Raw genomic sequence first — 4,608 nt, 5'->3', positions numbered from 1 at the left:
TTTGGGTGCATTCTGGGCACAAATTAAACTCAAAATTGTGCTTGTTCTCCAGATTTATTTTGTGACTTTAGTTTCCATTCAAAAAATAAAATCATTTGAGATCTAGTGGAATTGGGCTTTATTGTATATATTTTGAAAATACTGTATTATTTGGTCTACCTAAAACTAATAGCATGGCACCATTTTATCAATACAATCTGATGACAATTTAATCAAAACATCTGGTCTAACAATCATGGAAAAAGATTCTAAAATACATCCTGTGGATGCGCTGGGACACATCATCAGTGATGTAACCTGGGGTCGTCGGGTGTTTCCGGTCTTTCAACATCATGCACCCTCACCCAGGTGATCCCGCCGGGGTTGATCAGACCCCAGCTTGTGTCCCAGCAGCATTGGCCCACGGGTCACCCCTCCTGATCCACAGCCATCTTGAGGCTCTCTCAGTGGCCTCTGTGATCGCTTTCCTCTTGCCAGCCCCAGTGATGCCAAGTAGGGTGTAGACTCTGCAGAGTGAGTGGCCGGCAAAACCCCTGCACCCCACTTCGATGGGCTTGCAGTGAACCTTCCAGCCTTGCCTCCAGCACTGCTCCACCAGCTCCTGGTACTTGGCCCGCTTCCACTCATTTGCTTCCTCAATGCGGTCCTCCCAGGGAACTGCCATCTCGATGAGGACAACCTGCTTCGAGGACACTGAAGAAAGGACCACATCTGGCCTCAGTGAAGTTGTTGCTGTTTGGTCGGGATGCTTCAGCTGCCTCCCCAGGTCAATCTGAAGCAGCCAATCTGCTGCGGTGCTAAGCAGGCCCGATGATGATGCTGGTCTGGGCTGACGTAAGGGCTGTGCTCCGGTTCTGACAAAGGAGATGTTCTTCCTCTGACCACTCTGTTTGCTGGTGGTCATGGCCATCGCAATGCTCTCTGACACTGACTTCAGCACCTGGTCATGACGCCACTGGTAGCCACCTTCGCCCAAGGCTTTAAAGCAGCTGCTAAGGATGTGCTCCAGTGATCCTCTTCCTGGACAGAGAGGACATGCTGGTGTATCGCTCTTGCTCCAGACATGGAGGTTTTCAGGGTTTGGTAAGACATCATAGACAGCCTGGATCATAAATTTAATGCACTGGGGTTCTGCCTGCCAGATGTCAGACCAGGAGATTTTCCGCTCCAGCGCACCTTCCCACCTTGTCCATGCTCCCTGCTGCCTCATGCCCACCATCCTGCTATTCCTTTCCTCTCCAATGCCAGCCCGCACTTCCTCCAGGACTAGTTGCTGTCTGTCCTTGCCTTTGGCCTTGTCATAGAGAGGTTGTGAAACGGAGCCCAGCTCCACTCGCCTAGTTGACACTGTCCCCACCACAGCCCTGTGACTCAGCCGGGACTCTGTTACCACCAGCCCTTCCTGTGCCTTCCACTTCCTGCCCGTCCATACCTGGATGCCTGCTGCTGCCACTTTAGGGCCCTTGGAATCCCTGTACTGCAGCACCTCTCTTATGCGGGAAACCCCGAACTCCTCGTCCAGGCTGCTGAAGGGAAGTGGCAGCTCTTTGCACCTTTCATACAGTGCTGTACTGTTCAGACTACGAGGTAGGCCCAGCCACCTTCGAAGGTAGTTACTGACCTTCCTCTCCACAGTTGTCACAGGCACCTCGTATATCAGTAGCAGTCATAGGATTGGGGGTAGGATGCCATGCTGGTAAATCCAGGCTTTGAACCTTCCAGGTAGGCCTGACTTGTCCACCGTGGTGATCCAGCTCTCAAGCTCCTTGGAAGCTGATCGGACGGCAGCTGCATCGCTGAGGCTACAGTCAAAGACCTTCCCCAAGCTCTTGACTGGCTTCTCGGTGATAGATGGAATTGTAGTGCCATCCGAGGTAAAACGAAACTTGTCCACCACTTTGCCCTTCTTCAACACCATGGACCTGGATTTAGCTGGTTTGAAGCTCATCTTTGCCCATGTGATGAGCTTTTCCAGGCCCTGGAGGATCCACCTGTTGCCAGGAACTGATGTTGTCGTGACAGTGAGGTCATCCATAAAGGCTCTGATCGGGGGCTGCCGAACACCAGACTTGGTCAGTGGGCCTCTACACTCTGCCTCAGCTGCCTTGACTATCATATTCATGGCAAGGGCAAAGAGAATTACGGAGATTGTACACCCAGTTATAATCCCCTTCTCCAGCCTCTGCCAGCCTGATGTCATAGCTTCAGAAGTGATTCCATGTCTAAAGTTCCCATAGTAGTTCATGATGAGGTCCTTGATAGTTCTGGGAACATAGTGTTGGTCTAGTGTAAACTCCACCAGTTTGTGGGGTATTGACCCATACGCATTGGCGAAATCTAGCCAAAGCACGACCAGGTCCCCCTTCCCCATCTGTGCCTCCCTGATCAGCTGGGTGACTACTCCAGTGTGTTCCAGGCACCCAGGCACTCCGGGAATTCCACCCTACTGCACTGAAGTGTCGATACTGTATAAGTTCTTGAGGAGAAAGTCTGCCATCTGGCAGGACTAGACACTAAAGAAGATTTTCCCTTCCACACTAAGCAGCGAGATGGATCTACACTGCTCCAGGTCAGACGAATTTTCCTCCTTGGGAATCCAACTCCCTCTGCATACCTCCACTGGTCTGCCCCTGTCCCCCTGTGCCAGATCACTCACAGGATCTTCCAAAGAATCTTGAGAAGCTCCGGGCAGTGCTTGTACACCTTGTAGGGTACTCCGCTGGGTCCTGGCACAGAACTGGCTCTGGCTGAAGTCACAACTTCCTTCCAGGTGGACTCCCTCACATCGAACTCCACCATGGGGAGTGGTTAACTTGTAAGGGCTCTGTGGAGGCCCAGCTCTTGCTCCCTTGCAGGGTCACTCAGGATGTTATGAAGGAAATGGTCTACCTCTTCTTTAGGGCACACAAGGTGGCCACTGCATTTCTATCCTAGGAGTTGTTTTGTAAAACCAAATGGATTGGCTATGAAGGCAGCTCGCTTCCTGGCTCTTTCTCTCCCTCGCCTCCTGTGCCATTCTGCTCTGCACAGGGTCATTAGCTTCTTCCTGCAGATGTTCTGGAGCTCAACCAGGGGAGGCTTCTCCTCCTCCATTGCTACCGTGAACTGCCGTGCCAGGGACCGGAGCACTTGGCGCAGTTGGTGGATCTGGGCTGCCCTGCGGTTCATCGTGTATTGGGATCTGGTGGTCTTTCCCTCTTCTATCCCAAACCTCTCTGTAGCAGAGCTGACAATGATGATGATCATTGTCTGAAGTGGTCCGTCAACATCTCCCTTGGCTGTCAACTCTATGATCCTTGCTACATCCCCATCAAACTGGAGCCACTCTTTCTTGTTGCTGACTGGGGGCCACTTGATCTGGTGCTGTTGAACTACGTTGCTTGGGACAGAAGCTTCTGACGCTTGGAGGTTCTGGGCTCTGTGGGGTGACTCCAGGCCGGGCTCCTCCTGTGTCTCACAAGGCATAAATCCTGCGCGCTGCGAACATTCTCCTGCTCCAAGCACTTCATTCTGGCCTGATGGATCTTTAGGCTGCGCTTGTTCTTACAAACCGTGACGCAAATGCATCTCTTGTCATCGATAATCCATTTGCCTTGGTCGTTGTTATCAGGTCTGTCCTATTGGAGTGCTCATTCTGCCCCCCACCCCTCAGGCTCCCCTGGGGGTGGCTTTCATTGGGTATATCTATAGCTTTCTTGGGTTCTTCTTCAGAGAAGATGCAGGTTGGTCTGCTCCCCCTCCCTGCCACGTTTGCTGTCTTTCCGTGCTGTCAACTGTCTCTCCAGTCATCACCAATCTATTCGGTGGTCACCCAGCCTTTTCCTGGGAGTCACTGGCTTAGCCAGTTTGTGTGATTCTAAGATACAATCTATTTAAACTTCACTATGCTGTAAGTAGTTTCCACAGAGTACAGTTTTTTTTCATAAAGTTTTTATTGAAATTTTTAAAAAGACATCAAAGATGCTCTTGCGCAAACAATTTTAAAGGTTTGCTGGAAAGTTTGTAAAAAAAGTACAATTAAAGGAAACTCAGAATTTGTTATAATTTTCCATACTGTTGGTGGTGCTGCTTTCCAGTGCAATTTTTTAAAATTAGGACAGAATTCGCACTTGTAATTCTGCTCTTTAGCCACTTTGGGTGAGTTGAACCAGTCTCATTCTGTTGCCATATTGGTATTCCTGACATGAATTTGACATCTGTAGGCCAAAGTGTACTAGATTGCTGAGCATATTCTCTGGACATCAGCAACTCAGGGCATCGATCAGTACTGCCATGGTGGAGATCAATATGCACCCTAATTCCTCATTCTAGCTTTGCACGGTTCGACAAGTATTTGAAAATTGCTATTTAAAGAAATCATCAGCACTCACAATTTAGTTTTTGATTGTTTTCATCTGCCTGTTGTACCAAATCCACAAGATATTGGTCATTACTAAATTTGTTTTGAATCTACTGAAAATTTTTGAGACAGAACAAGATTCATTATTTTTCCACAAGCTTTTTTAATGTATGCTTCATCCAAGTATACGACTGTATTGTTTAGCTTTTTGGGATCAGAAGGGGTGTATTTTTGTAAATTGATACATCGTCAAGCATAATTCCTCTAAA

General features: G+C 49.1%; 1 pseudogene; it reads right to left on the bottom strand.

Annotated features, from left to right (window-relative positions):
* Window positions 1-367: 367 nt before the first annotated feature.
* On the bottom strand, window positions 368-3,560 carry LOC134353564 (uncharacterized; annotated as a pseudogene).
* Window positions 3,561-4,608: the final 1,048 nt, after the last annotated feature.

The sequence above is a fragment of the Mobula hypostoma genome, chromosome 1 (assembly GCF_963921235.1).
Source record: "Mobula hypostoma chromosome 1, sMobHyp1.1, whole genome shotgun sequence".
NCBI lineage: Eukaryota > Metazoa > Chordata > Chondrichthyes > Myliobatiformes > Myliobatidae > Mobula > Mobula hypostoma.
Note: the sequence above shows the minus strand (reverse complement) of the source record. Positions and strands in the feature narration are given on the sequence as shown.